Source organism: Dasypus novemcinctus, chromosome 1 (genome assembly GCF_030445035.2).
Source record: "Dasypus novemcinctus isolate mDasNov1 chromosome 1, mDasNov1.1.hap2, whole genome shotgun sequence".
In the NCBI taxonomy this organism is placed as follows: domain Eukaryota; kingdom Metazoa; phylum Chordata; class Mammalia; order Cingulata; family Dasypodidae; genus Dasypus; species Dasypus novemcinctus.
This window is the reverse complement of record NC_080673.1, coordinates 103,094,006-103,110,585: the sequence shown is the minus strand read 5'-3', so window position 1 is coordinate 103,110,585 and position 16,580 is coordinate 103,094,006. Positions and strand designations below refer to the sequence as shown.

Here is a 16,580-nt window from a genome sequence, read left to right as displayed (position 1 = left end):
GACTAGACAAAGAAGCTAAGGAACTGATTAAACCCGTCAAGAAAAAATGTTGACAAGACAGCAACAAAAATCTACAAACCAACCAGTAATCAGGAAAACATGGCTGAATCCAGTCAACAAACTGAAAATCAGGAAGGGGGGCAGGACTTCGCACAAGCAATGAAAGATCTCAGAACATTTATCACCAACAAATTTGATGAAGTAATGAAAGAGGTTAACAGCGTGAAGACAACACTTGGAGGGGAAATTGCAGACATGCGCAAAAAAATAACAGATATGATGGAAATGAACACCACAATTCAAGAAATCAAAAATACACTTGCAGCAAATATCAGCAGACTAGAAGAGGCAGAGCAGAGAATTAGTGATGTGGAAGACAGTGCATTGGAAATCAAACAGATAGTAGAAGTGGTCAATAAAAAGGTAGAAAAAATCCAGATAGGACTTAGGGACCTGATGATAACGCAAAACGCTCAAACATACGTATTATAGGCATTCCAGAAGGAGAAGAGAAGGGAAAGGGGTCAGAAGGAGTGTTGCAGGAAATAATGAATGAAAACTTCCCAAATCTACTGAAAGAGACAGATGTACATATCCAAGAAGCACAGCGCACTCCACTGGTCATAAACCCCAACAGGCCCACCCCAAGACATATACTTGTCAAATTATCCAATGCTCAAGACAAAGAAAAAATTCTAAAAGCAGCAAGAGAAAAGAAAACCATCACATACAAGGGAAGCTCCATAAGATTAAGTGCTGATTTCTCATCTGAAACGATGGAGGCAAGAAGGCAGTGGTATGATATAGTCAAGGTACTAAAGGAAAAAAATTTCCAACCAAGAATACTCTATCCAGCTAAACTAGCATTCAAAAATGATGGAGAGTTCAAAATATTCACAGATAAACAGAAACTGAAAGAGTATATCAACAAGAAACCTCCCCTTCAAGAAATTCTTAAGGGAATTCTGCAGGAAGAAAGGAAAAAACAGGACAGCCAGAGATGGAGGAGAGTGTAAAAGCAACAAGAAAGACAAAAATAGAAGGGGAAAATAAAATAATACAAACAAAATATAACAAACACAAATCCAACCAAAATATGGCTACCATAAATAACTCTCTAAACGTAATAACACTGAATGTCAACGGATTAAACTCACCTATCAAAAGATTCAGACTGGGACACTGGATAAGGAAATACGACCCATCTATATGCTGCCTACAAGAGACACATCTTAGACCCAGAGACTCATGGAGATTGAAAGTGAATGGCTGGAAAACAATCATACAAGCAAACAACAACCAAAAAAAGGCAGGAGTAGCTATATTAATATCAGACAAAATAGACTTTAAATGCGAAACAATTGTGAGAGACAAAGAAGGATACTATATTTTAGTGAAAGGGACAATTTGTCAAGAAGATCGAACAATCATAAATATTTATGCTCCTAACAAGGGCGCCTCTAAATATGTGAGGCAAACGCTGGAAAAACTAAGTGAAAGAATAGATGCATCTACAATTATAGTGGGGGATTTTAATACACCACTATCAACTCTGGACAGAACATCTCAAAAGAGAATCACTAAAGAAACAAAACATTTGAACAGTATATTAGAAGAGCTGGATCTAATAGACATATATAGATCATTACACCCAAACACAGCAGGATATAGCATTTTTCTCAACGCACATGGAACATTCTCCAAGATAGACATATGCTAGGCCACAAAGAAAGGCTTAACTGAGTTCAGAAAGATTGAAATCATACAAAACAATATCTCTGACCACAGTGGAGTCAAGCTGGAAATTTGCAAGGGACAGAAGCCCAGACTTCACACGACATTTGGAAATTAAACAGCACACTCTTAGAAAAACAGTGGGTCAAAGAGGAAATCTCAAAAGAAATCAATGACTACCTTGAAACAAATGATAATGATAACACAACATACCAAAATTTATGGGATGCAGCAAAAGCAGTACTGAGAGGAAATTTATAGCCATAAATTCATATATCAAAAGAAGAAAGAGCAGAAAATTGAAGAATCTAACTGCACATTTGAGGAATTAGAAAAACAACAACAAAGTAACCCAACAGGAAGAAGAAGGAAGGAAATAACAAAGATAAGAGCAGAACTAAATGAAATAGAAAATAAGAAAGCACTTGAACAGATAAACAAGACCAAGAGCTGGTTTTTTGAGAAGATTAACAAAATTGACAAACCTTTAGCGACACTAACAAAGAAAAAAAGAGAGAAGATGCAAATACACAAAATAAGAAATGAGAAAGGCAATATCACCACTGACCCCACAGAAATAAAGACTATCATAAGAGGATATTTTGAAAAACTATATTCCAACAAAAAATGACAATCTAGAGGAAATGGACAAATTCCTAGAAACACATAAGCAGCCCATATTGACAAAAGAAGAAATTGATGATCTTAACAAACCAATCACAAGCAGAGAGATAGAATCAGTTATTAAAAATCTCCCAACTAAGAAGAGCCCAGGGCCAGATGGCTTCACAGGTGAATTCTACAAAACATTCCGGAAAGAACTGACACCAATCCTGCTGAAACTATTCCAAAAAATCAAAACAGAAAGAACATTACCCAACTCCTTCTATGATGCCAACATTACCCTAGTACCAAAGCCAAACAAAGACATCACAAGAAAGGAAAATTACAGACCAATTTCTCTAATGAACCTAGACGCAAAAATACTTAACAAAAATACTTGCTAATCGTATTCAACAACACATTAAACGAATTATACACCACGACCAAGTGGGATTCATCCCAGGTATGCAAGGATGGTTCAACATAAGAAAATCAATCAACGTAAATACACCATATAAACAGATTGAAGGAAAAAAATCACATGATTATATCTATTGATGCAGAAAAAGCATTTGACAAAATACAGCACCCTTTCTTGATAAAAACACTCCAAAAGATTGGAATACAAAGAAATTTTTTGAACATGATAAAAGAGTATATATGAAAAACCTAAAGCCAATATTGTGTACAATGGAGAAATTCTAGACTCCTTCCCTCTAAACTCAGGAACAAGACAAGGATGCCCACTGTCTCCGCTCCTATTTAACATTGTCTTAGAAGTACTTGCTCGAGCACTGAGGCAAGAACCAGAAATAAAAGGCATTCAAATTGGAAAGGAAGAAGTCAAAATGTCATTATTTGCAGATGACATGATCCTATACATAGAAAACCCTGAGAGGTCTACAACAAAGATTCTAGAACTCATAAATGAGTTTAGTAAAGTTGCAGGTTATAAGATCAATGCGCAAAAATCAGTAGCATTTCTGTACACCAATAATGAGCAAGATCAGGAGGAAATCAAGAAACAAATACCATTCACAATATTAAATAAAAAAATCAAATACTTAGGAATAAATTTAACTAAAGAGGTAAAGAACTTATACACCGAGAACTATACAAGATTGTTCAAGGAAATCAAAGAAGACCTAAATAAATGGAAGAATATTCCTTGTTCATGGATAGGAAGACTGAACATTATTAAGATGTCTATCCTACCAAAACTGATATACACATTCAATGCAATCCCAATAAAAATCAACACAGCCTTCTTTAAGGAACTAGGAAAACTAACTATGAAATTTATTTTGGAAAGGAAAGAGACCCTGAATAGCCAAAGACATACTGAAAAAGAAAAACAAAATTGGAGGAATCACACTACCTGACTTCAAAACATACTACAAAGCTACGGTGGTGAAAACAGCATGGTATTGGCATAAGGAGAGACACATAGACCAATGGAATCGAATTGAAAGCTCTGATATAGAACCTCACATAATATAGCGACATAATATTCGATAAAGCCACCAAACCCTCTCAACTGGGAGAGAGGTGGCCTATTCAACAAATGGTGTCTGGAGAACTGGATAGCCATATGTAGAAGAATGAAAGAGGATTACCATCTCACACCTTATACAAAGATCAACTCAAGATGGATCAAAGACCTAAATATAAGAGCCAAGACCATAAAAACCTTAGAAAGCAGTGTAGGGAAACATTTACAGGACCTTGTAATAGGAAATGGATTTATGAATATCTCACCAAAAGCACGAGCAGCAAAAGAACTATAGATAAATGGGACTTCCTCAAAATTAAAGCCTTTTGCACCTCAAAGGAGTTTGTCAAGAAAGTAAAAAGGGAGCCCACACAGTGGGAGAAAATATTTGGCAACCATATATCTGATAAGAAACTTATAACTTGCATATATAAAGAACTCCTATATCTTGAAAATAAAAAGATAAACAACCCATTTAAAAAATGGGAAAAAGACTTAAACAGACTCTTCTCCAAAGAAGAAATACAAATGGCAAAAAAGCACATGAAAAAATGTTCCAAATCTCTAGCTATCAGGGAAATGCAAATCAAAACCACAATGAGATACCATCTTACACCCATAAGATTGGCAGCTATGAAAAAAACAGAAGAATACAAGTGCTGGAGAGGATGTGAAGAAAGGGGAACACTCATCCACTGCTGGTGGGAATGCAGAAGGATCCAACCATTCTGGAGGACAGTATGGCGGTTTCTCAAAAAACTAGCCATAGATTTGCCATATGAACCCAGCAATACCACTGCTGGGTATATACCCAGCAGAACTGAAAACAAGGACGCAAACAGATATATGTACACCAATGTTCATAGCAGCAATTTTCACTATAGCCAAAAGTTGGAATCAACCCAAATGCCCATCAACAGATGAGTGGATCAATAAAATGTCGTATATACACACAATGGAATACTACTCGGCTGTAAGAACAAACACACTACAAACACATGTGATAACATGAATGAATCTTGAGAACCTTATGTTGAGTGAAGCAACTCAGACATTGAAGGACAAATACTACATGACCTCAATGATTTGAAATAACCAAGCTGCCCTAGATAGCAAGAGACTGAACGATAGGCTTACAGGAAATCGGAGGGTGGAGGAAGGATGTGAGCCGATGTCTGCAGGGGTGGAATTTAAGACGAGATGGTGGTAAGTATGAACACAAAGAAGAGATAAAAGGGGGGGCAAGGGGTTGCCTTTGGTTGGGGCTTTGCGGGTTTGAGGGAGGCTGGGGATGGGCGGATGGGTAACATTGCCCAAAAGTGGGGGGAGGGAGGGGTAGCATATGAACACAGGAGAGGGTCAGGTGTCGGTGGAGAGTAAAATGCCGAGAAAATCATATCAAAATATAATAAAGAGGGTTACCTGTTTAGAATGCTCGGAGGGGAGGGTCTGATGCAGGACGGGCTCCTGGGGAATGTCTAAATGCTCATTCTGCCAGAGTGGGTGACACCATGGGGTAGAAACCCAAGTAGTGAGAGTGGGGGTGGACCCACATCCTGGGGAGGACCAATGCCATCAAATAGAGGGAACTGTATCCCTCGAAAGAAAGGGTGGCTCCTAGGGCATTGGGGTAGTTGAGCAAGTTAGACCCTGAACACTATTCCATCTATATCTGGAAGTGGCTCCTCGGGAAACGGAGGTTGGCTGTCACTGTGGGCACCAAGGTGGAAGGGAAAATGGACGTTAAATGTGTGTAACCAAGGTAAATGGGGGGTAAGAGAGGAGTTTCGTGAGAGTACACAAGGATGGATATAAAACATGTAATATTACACCATAACATATAGGAGATGACAGACTGATAATGTAAACCATAATGTAAAACATAGGATAACTAAAAATGTAAAAAACTGTGTATCCTAAAGTATGCACCACAATGTAAGCACAGATGTCACCTTGTTTGAAAGCTATTGTCTCAGACTCTGTACATCACATTAAGTAAATATGATGTGAATAGGGTGTAAGAATATCGCTGTGGAAGGGAAAAGGTTTTGTGGTGGATGTATGGGAGTGCTGTATACTATAATATATGCATTGCTGTGGTCTAGGGCTCCTGTGAAGAGAAGCTCAATAATTAGGGGGGGGGGGGAAGATAGGATGTAGAATTTTTTCCAAGTCAACACGTATTCTTTATCTAACCTTTAAACCCATCGCTATATGCCATTTCCTAGTAAGGGACCCTGACATTATATTGGGCTTCAAATTTCAGGGAGTTCTGGATCACAGAGTGGTTCAACAAAGGCAATGGAGGAATACTGGTATGGGATACCATTGACAGGGGATATATGGCTGACAGGGAGCTGTACAGAACATATGTCCAGGGTGCATGGCAATGTTTGGATACACTCATAGTGGCAACAATTAAAAACCACAGCAGGGGGGGTACTGGGTTCCTGGCCAGTGGTGCTCTGTCGTGGTCCCTAGGGGAGCAGCGAGTCTCCCAGGTGCAGCGGCGGGGACCGGGAGGGAGTGAGGTTTCAACAGTGAGCCCCTGATGCTAATGACTATGCTTGTGAGCTGATAAGCCTAAAATAAGAACAAGGCCTAGAGCAGCATTGTGCCTGGGAATTTCCTCCTGTCAGCCTTCATGTTACTCAAATGTGGCCAGTCTCGAAGCCAAACTCAGCATGTAAATGCAATGCCTTCCCCCCAGCATGGGACATGACACCCGGGGATGAGCCTCCCTGGCACCGAGGGACCACTATCAACTACCAACTGATGATGCAACTGGAAAATGACCTTATACGGAAGGTTCAACGCGGATCAGCGGAATATCCCTGTCTACATAAAATAACATGACTTTAAAATGCTGTTTGACCTCATGTAAGGGGGAATGGAAAGGAGAAATGAGTTTATATGGCTACGAGTCTCTAAAAAAGAGTCTGGAGGCTGTCAGAAGGATTGCCCTTATGCACAACTGAGCAGAGTCTGAGAGACAGATAAAGCAGATACAACCCCAGATATCGATTCCTTCAAGGGCTAAAGAGACCCATGGGAGTTATGGTCATGGCCGATGGGGTTAACTACCAAGTCAGATGGCCCCTCTTTGGAACTGGTGTTTATGTGTGATGAATCTGGACTCAGATGGGATCTCTCTTCATAAGACTTTCATGCTAATGTGCTGGAGGTGCAGTTAGTGTTGGGGTTTAAGATATATTTAGGGGATTTGAATCTCTGGACTGACAATGTGATAGCCAGGTCCTGAGCCTCAACAGACTCCAGCACCTACAATCTGACTTATTGGGCTCACCACAGTCAGCTAAGATGGAGTTGAAGAAGGACAACCACCACACCATGGAGCCTAGAGTGATTACAACTGAAAGTGGGAGGATTGCATCCAGCATCCATGTGGAATCTGAGCCTCCTCTTGACATAGAGGTGCAATGGACACAACCAATCCAATGTCCACATAGAAAAGGTGGCATTGGATTGAGAAAAGTGGACATGATGGCTGATGTGTATGGGGAAAGGCAGGAAGAGATGAGAGGTGGAAGCGTCTTTGGGACATGGAGCTGCCCTGGATGGTGCTTCAGGGGCAATCACCGGACATTGTAAATCCTCACAGGGCCCACTGGATGGAATGGGAGAGAGTATGGGTCATGATGTGGACCATTGACCATGAGGTGCAGAGGTGCCCAAAGATATACTTGCCAAATGCAATGGATGTGTCATGATGATGGGAAGGAGTGTTGCTGGGGGGAGGGGAGAGGTGGGGGTGGGGGTGGTAGGGTTGAATGGGACCTCATATATATATATTTTTAATGTAATATTATTACAAAGTCAATAAAAAAAAAAGAGAAAAAAAAAATTAAAGTGTATAAAATGAGCTATATTCCCTAGGCTGCTATTACTGGGGTTAATTAGAGATCGTGTGCTTTAATCTCCTTTTGCAACAATTTTCCTTTTTTTGTTGTTGCTTAATCCCCTTAAATTAGGGCCCGTAATTGTCAGCTCTCTCACAGAGAAATTCTAGTACAGATGATTATGCTCAAATGCAGGGGGCCAATTTATCAGTTGTCTAAATTTGGGCAAAGTGTGCGGAAATGGACTATTGCTACGGATTTTGTCAGTCCCGTGGGATATTTCAGTACATATCACAGCCACCAGTATCTAAAGAAGTTCTGCTATAGTTTCTAGCTAGTTAATTGGGATATCAGAAATTGTGTCTTGCGATGTTCAGTCTGCACTAGTTCCACATCTATTGGCTAGGAGACCGATAATACATCAGGACTTTTTACCTTATCTTTGACCCACATTGTTTTTCAAAACCTGACCTTGTCATTTGTAAAACAGAACAAAACCTGAGGTTAATAATAATTAATAACAATTAAGCTTAACTACATATCACCAAAAAGTGCCCCTTTCCAGGCACATCCAGTCAACAGCAAAACAGGGTTCATGGAGAGGTTTGGGGAAGCTGGAGGCCCCCCTATAATGACACTTACACCAAATGCCTCGTGACAGCATGACAGGGCCTCAAGCTGGAATGAAATTAATTTTAGCATTGTGAAAATAGGTTCTCTGATAGTTTATATTCATGATACACTACAAAAATTCATATAGTATCAGCCTAGATTTTGAGTGCATTAAGGACAGATTTTATTTTTGGTCTCTGTTCACCTTTTTGCCTATGTTAGTAGCTGTGACCATAGGGAATACACAGAAAATATTTTTGGGTGAGAGACTTATGGATATAATTGTGTGTGCACACTTTTTTTCTTAAAATGTATTAAGGAGGCAAACTTCATTTAAAAATAGATGAAGTCAGTTCCTCAAAAAGTGTAATGTTTCATCATCATATGAGTCTTAGGCCATCCATGAGGTGGTTAATCATTTCCTATTTATTAATCTATTAGGTACTTTGGACCTTGTACTTAGATTAGGTATTTTGATGATATACAAGATGTTTCATTAATTGCATCATTAAAATTTGCCTCTAGTCCAATTGATGCACTTCTTTTTAGTGGATCCTTACTTCATTGTCATTCTAAATTGTATATTTTGTACATGTTATTTTTATCTCCCAAAAATGTATATTGGTTTTACTTTAATCTTCACTTATTATTGTAAAATCTCAAAAGACAATCCAGAAGGTCTTGTCCTCCAGTCAAGTTTTGAGTACATTCTTTAGAGAGAAAATGGTTTAGGATTCCACAGGAATGTGGACTTCTTGATCTTTGGGCTTAGAGTATGATTTAGAAGATCAAAGATCCACAGAATCGGTGATTATCAGACATTTGGTATCATCAAATAAAGTCATGGATCTAAGACCATGTGAGAATACAGAAGAAAAACAATAGAAAAAGATCCCAAGGAAACAAATAGCCATCTTACAAAAGCTGGATTCTCTTGGAAGTTCAGTTGTCAGTGGGATATTGTGGGATATTACAAAGATCCTTACTCCCAGGGTGCTGCTCCAGAGCAAGAATGCTGCTGGAGCCTCCTAGGGAACGTCAACTTTGTCAATAGGTTCTAGAGAATTCTGGTTAGGTGGAATGTAGCTGGAGAGATGGAGCCATCACTATAGATGATATTTATATTTATTTGAAAGTAATATTATGAGCATTCCAAAGATAATGTAAGCACTTCAAGATTGAAAAGAGTGTTTTATTATAACACGATGTAAAATTAACTGAGTTTAACCCTTAGCCAGGTGGCTAAATGTTTTTTTTATGTAATAATTTGTTCATTATTACATTTGGTCAAAGTTTGGCATGAAGTAAAGTATGTAATGTACCTACCACGGTGTCAATCTGACCAGTGGCTTCAAATGAAAAGTCCACACCACTCCCAGTCATTCCTTCAGCACCTCATGGATGGGTTTCTTGAAGTCCTGAGGGCTGATGCACTCAGTGGCCCCCAGCTCTTTGGCCTTTACAAATTTGCTTTTGTTGATATCCACCCCAATGATGTTGGCTGCTCCAGCTGCCTTTCAGCTGATAACAGCAGACCAGCCGACTCCTCCAAGGCCAAACATGGCACATGTGGAACCTGGGGTGAGCTTTATTTTCAGAAAGGACAAGAATGTATTAAGTAATGATTGTTAGCAACAGTCTAAGCTGGATAAAGTGTCAACCGTTGATCCTTATCAAGAAGTAATTGGAAATCTCAGTCCACCCTGTTTAAGTATCAACAGCTTGTTCTTCTCTGATAATCTGCTGAATTTTTTAGGACATGCTTTCAGTTCCTGTTGGGGCCACATTTTACCCATAATCACACCCCAAATTCTACAGAATACATCAGTGTTCTTATGTGGTAGGAGGAAAGCTGTCACTTAATTTGGAGGAATTATCCATGATTCCTGGGGAAAAATGTTTTTGACAATCTGAGTACATGTGGAATTATTGATTGTTGTCATTCCTACTTTGGCGACTTTGACTGCAGATCCATAACCAGGAGAAAATGCACAGCCAGTGAGGCAGACTTTCTCCAGTGGCTCAGCGGCATCCATCTTTTTTTTTTTTTTTAATTATTTATTTATTATTATTATTTTAAATTACATTAAAAAAAATATGAGGTCCCATTCAACCCCACTGCCCCCACCCCCCACTCCCCCCCACAGCAACACTCTCTCCCATCATCATGACACATCCATTGCACCTGGTAAGTTCATCTCTGAGCATCACTGCAGCCCATAGTCAATGGTCCACATCATAGCCCAGACTCTCTCACGTTCCATCCAGTGGGCCCTGGGGGGGTCTACAGTGTCCCGTAATTGTCCGTGAAGCACTATCCAGGACAACTCCACGTCCCAAAAACGCCTCCACATCTCATCTCTTCCTCCTGTTCCCCACACCCAGCAGCCCCCATGGCTACCGTTCCCACACCCATTCCACATGTTCTCTGTGGACATTGGATTGGTTGTAGACCACAGAAGTCTCACCCATCACTGTGTGCTCAGAGAAGGTTCTGCAGTGATGAAGCGGTGGATGGGCTTCCCTCTGCAGGTGAACCTGGTGGTGTTGTCCTGCATGGTCCCCTGAGGGTTTGTCACACTAGTCAGAGTGGCACATAGACAGGAACAGAAGGGCATGAGACTGGAGCTTACCTAATGTGCAAACTCATTGGCACTATATGAAAATGATAAGAAACCTACTCCATTGTCCTGTAGTAGTTGGCTTCTGGGTGTTTACAAATGGCACATTCTTCACACTGGGGAAGACACAGTGGGATAACTTTATCACCTAGAAGAGGATAAAGCAATTTAATATTAAATTTCTACCCATGAATTAATAGAGCAAGAAATTAAGCATAAATGTATATTTTAGAGTCCTATCTCCTGGAAAGTTCCCCCAAGAAACAGTATGAAATCACCACTATGTCACTGGTGATTTTTTTATCAGTTTTTTTATGGTCCTGAAGATTCCCAGAGAAGAAATGAAAATATGGAAAACAAAATGAATTAGTATTATTTTACTCAATGAATAATTATCTTTTACCATGTATAAATTGCTATTAGGGCTATCTGCTTCATCTCATTAATTTTAATTTTTAAATAGTCTCACTATAAGCATTAATATAAATTTTAGCTGCATAATGACCACCATAATGGTAATACGATATGTTGTAATAGTTTCAGTTATAATAATATTGAGAGTTTTAATAATAATGAATTAAAAAATCGCTTGCTTATCTTTACTAGAAAGTGAATGCTTAACTTTGTTTAGCACTTTTAAAGGAATACTAAAAAGTAAGAGAAAAAGAAGGCATTTGTGAAATTTCTCTGAATATTTCAGTCATTTCTAAGACACACACTTCATTGTAGAATAAGAAACCTTGACTTACATTTAGGCAGATAATTTATTTGTGAATTATCTCTTTTTCTTCTTTGGTGGAGAGAACAGGGATGAAAGTAAGGGTGTCATTTTATTATTTATATTTTTGTAAATATAATATTAAAAGTTCAAACTCAAACCAAACAATATCTTATTTTTGGTTCATGGGTCAGTTAAATATTTGGTAAAGGAAGAGATTAAATATACTGACTAAAATTTTTTAAAAATTAAATATAATTTTTATTTTTAATCAATCATGCTACCTCTGCATACAATTAAAATAATGATTGGAGTAAACACATTCAATAACCTTTAGGTGGATTTGATAGCATAGAACTTTGCTACTGAATTCACTGTTACCTTTAAAATATTCATCTGTATTAACACAAAATGAAATTAGTATAAGTTAAATGCTAAAAATAAATATTTAGTCAATATTCATAATCAGACATTTTTAGGGTTGGTTAAGGGTAATAAAATAGACACTCTTTGGCAGGATTCTTTTTGTCTGGTCTCCTTGCTCTGGTCTGATTCATTTGTTCTATGTTCAAGAAGGGAGACCCAATAGGAAGAGGAATCAGTGGACAGGCTCCACTGCTGGGGTCTGGTGCAGGTCTTTTTCCTCTCCCTGCCTCAGTTTCCTCATCCACAATGTATGACCTTGTGGGACCTGAACAAAGACACATTCCCTGAATGTGATTCCTGTACCTGGTTTGACTGCAGTCATCCCCTCCCCAGTGCTCTCCACGATGCTGGCTGCCTCATGGCCTAAGATCACAGAAAGTGGAGTGAGAAAATCCCCATTTATCACATGGTCATCTGTGTGTTAGATCTCTGTGGCCACCATCTGTTGGGGAAAAGTAGAGTGATTCTATTCAAATAAATAAATGTATGACCCACAGAGAGACTTAATGCATCCAATTCCCTGAAGTTGGGTTTCTAGAGTTTTCAGAATTTTGCTAATGCCTATTCTTCCCAAATAAAAAAATTCAGTTAACCCCTGAGATTATTTAGTCTAAAATTATCATTCACTTTCTTTTCTTGCAGTAGACAATTTGGCATAATTTCAAAATAATTGTTTCTGTAACATGTAAGTCATATAATATACGATAATGCATGCTCTCTATAGAAGTTGCATATTATCTCCCAGAAAACAGTCCTTTATATTCTAACATCAACTGAAATATTGATATATATCCTTTTATACTTTATTTCTCTATAAACACATAAATTCTTTTAATAATTCTCAGAATAATACCATGCCTTTTCACTGGGATCACATTGATTAAAAATTTTAATGACATATCATTTATATCTTTTCCTGGACATAAATGTAGTTCCATTGTAATGATTACCATAATTTATATAAAAATCTTCTGAGTGGATTTTCAGTTGTTTCTACTTTTAATATACTTTGATTCTTAAAAACTTAAAGTAAATAAAGACAGAAGATAGTTTCACTTTACTACGAACTTCATAGGCCTTGGGGGGTGCGACCTCCACCTCCTCAATGGACAAGGGTTTCTTTAGCTCCCAAAGCACAGCTGCTTTGCATTTTATTACCTGGAAAATCAAACACAAGATAATACCTCTTTTCACCTAATCCTGAAGTCAGGGATTTTTGTCTTTTCATCTTTGTATTGCCACAGTTACCCCATGTCTAGAATAAATAACAGCTATGTTGAAATGAGCAAGCTCTGGTCAGGAAAATAATACAAATTATTAAAAAAAAACATGTAAAGCATTAACATAGGGAAATAGAAACAGAATTAGCCATAATGAGACAGTGAGATAAATTTGAATAAATTTGAATACATTTATCTAGGTCATATTGGCATTTCTTTTTTTATCCTCAGATATTTATTCTTGATATATTGCAATGCTGACCTGCAGTGGGTTCTAGACTCTCAATTTTTGGTTTGTATATGAATTTCTGAGTCACTGCTATTTCATTGATGTTGCAGAAGGTTGTCTATTCACTTAAAACCTACCTCACCCTTGCTCAGATTTTTGCTTATGGCAAATCAGTCTGAATTATGAGCCCAGATAATATGAGCTTCCTGCTTTGGAAATCTTTTTTGATTCACTGTTTCCCTGTTTGTCATTTTATTATTAATATTATTATTTTTCCCTTTCTACCTCTTGTGTGTACTTCCAGTTGCTTTACTCATTTGGGACATTGCTTTTTCCTATCTCTTTTATAATCTGATTTATGTGTAGCATCTCCTTTCAGATACAGTGGAACAAAAAATACATGGGTTAACATACAAATGACAAATGCAAACCCACTCCCATATGAACACATATATAATTCAAAATCAGAGAACTGTGCTTGTTTGAATAGCTAGTATAGATAACTTAACCACAGATGTTCTCCAAAAGAAGATTTAAATACATATTTTCACTCTTGTGAATGGTCCTTAAACCCCGCTTTAAAGGTGGCAAGGTTTGTAAATATTAAGTGCTGTCCCAGGGTCTTCTGGATGGAGCAATAGAATATAGAGTAGAGTAGACTTACTGGTATTCTACTACAGAATTATTGTGACTCTAGCAATGGAAGAAATTGTATCATTGATGTGGAGACAGTGGCCATGGGAGTTGCTGAGGACAGGGAGAGGGAAGAAGAGGTGTGGTGATATGGGGGCATTTTTGGACTTGGAGTTTTCCTGAATGATGGTGCAGGGACAGATGCAGGACATTATATATCCTGCCATAACCCACTGAATGGACTGGGGGAGAGTGTAAACCACAAGGTAAACTACAATCCATGCATCATCCAAAGTAATGAATGTGCCTCCCTGATGAAAGAGGTGGTTGATGTGGGAGGAGTGGGTTTGGGTAGGGAATGGAGTATATGGGAACCTCTTATATTTTTAAATGTAACAAATTTTTTTTTTTGATCTATGTATCTTTAAAAAAAAAGACAAAAAAACTAAAAAAAAAAAAAAATAGAATTTGCTTATATCCTCAAAAGACCCCTGGAAGTATCACTCATTCTTTTTCTTTAACCTTTTTTTTCCTCTCGTACCACCATTTTCTTTTTCTGTTGCCTGTAAAAACCCTAGCTCCCATTCCCATTCTCACTTTGAACTGGTTTTGAGACGACACCCCCAGTTCCTTGCTTGTGCACTCACAATAAATCACCTTCTCACTGAAAAAAAAATCAAGTTCTTCTGTAACAGCTAAATAACATACCCACAAATACGATCAAATGAATTCAATGGGAATTTTTCCCTTTGAAATTAATTTCCATTATTTACTTATCAAATCTTGCCAATTTCAGTTATTATGGGCAATGCCACAATAACTATGAGAGGCCTTGAAAATGTGCACTGATCGCAATAGGCCCTGCATTTTGGTGCCTATGAGGTGACAGGCTCCCTGTGGCCTGTTTGGGCACTTCCAGGCTTGAGTTTAACTTTAAAGGGATGCTACCAGGGGGTAACTATTGGAATACTGACCTTATTTTACAGATGCAAATATTGAGGGTAAAAAGATATTGTAGTTTTCCCAAAGTAGTAAATCTGGCTGTTTCTGGAATTAAGATGCATTCATCATTATCTTTTGGTTACCATTTAACCAAACTCATTTAAATCACGGTTTTTGAATATGAAGATAACTTCTTTTTTTTTTCCTGGAGGTCTCTGATTGAAAATGTCAGATCATAACCCCAGATCCCAGCACTTTCATCAACCAAAATCCATTTGTAACTAAGCTGTTGGATCAGACCACAGCACCTTCCCTGGACTCACCAAGGGACAGCAGGCAGGGTCATCACCCAGTGTCAGTGCCCTTTTGCCCATCACACACAACTAGAGCATGATGGAGGGATTAAGATAAGTTCTTGATTCAAACACTTCTAATTTTGGTTTACAAATTAGTCATGATAGAATTGGATAAACTGTCACTCCAAATAAAGCACATTTATTTAAAGGAAGGAGAGAAATATTAATAGACAAAGATGATAAACAATGGATAAGGCATCCGCCTACCACATGGAGGTCCAAGGTTCAACCCAGGGCCTCCTGACCTGTGTGATGAGCTGGCCCATGCACAGTACTGATGCGCACAAGGAGTGCCCTGCCACGCAGGAGTGCCCTCCCATGCAGCGGTGTCCCCCGCGTAGGGGAGCCCCACGTGCAAGGAGTGTGCCCCATAAGGAGAGCTGCCCAGAGTGATAAAAGTGCAGTCTGCCTAGGAATGGTGTTGCACACATGGAGAGCTGATGCAACAAAAAGAGACACAGATTCTGGGTGCCATTGATAAGAATAAAAGCAGACACAGAAGAACACACAGTGAATGGACACAGAGAGCAGACAACTGTGGGGGAGCGGGGGTGGGGGAAGGGGAGAGAAATAAAAACTAAATCTTTAAAAAAACAAAACAAAATGAAAGTCAAACAAGTATATTAAAAAAAGGTGATATATATTCTTGTAGAGACAAATGGGAATAGCCTATTTCCATTGTCGTTTAGGATTGTATATTTCAGTACTTACTGTTTCTAACTGAGATATAAAATTTGAATTATTGATTAAAAACTGTAAACTTTTGTTAAAGGTAAATAAAAATTTTATGTTTATTATTACATAATAGAGAAAATATTTTCAAATAAAATATTTTTTGCTTACTTTTCCTGTTGTGTTCATGTTGTTGCTTTCTTCTCTGCAGGCCAAGGACTGGTGAACTCTTGTGGACTTCCTCCCTGTTCGAGGACACAGAGTAGATGTATTGCCAGATATTTTGTTTGTATTGGTATTAGTAACACTTAATTCTGTACATGCGACCTGGGTTTTATAAGCCACAGGTATCAGTTCTTTCTCAGACACAGAAGGACACAGAACCAGAATTCAAAACAAACGTTGTTTGTAATTTGCCATTTTCAGATACAGTATCTTGATTACATTAAGTTCAATATTTCC

At 38.3% G+C, this 16,580-nt stretch overlaps 1 non-coding gene and 1 pseudogene across 1 annotated transcript; both read right to left on the bottom strand.

The window, feature by feature from the left end:
* Nucleotides 1-16,307, bottom strand: part of LOC101420314 (all-trans-retinol dehydrogenase [NAD(+)] ADH1B-like) — a 28,591-nt pseudogene extending 12,284 nt beyond the window's left edge.
* Nucleotides 15,301-15,536, bottom strand: LOC111763017 (small Cajal body-specific RNA 6). The gene has a single exon (XR_002795986.2). It is a non-coding gene; the product is annotated as a small Cajal body-specific RNA 6 (non-coding RNA).
* Nucleotides 16,308-16,580: the final 273 nt, after the last annotated feature.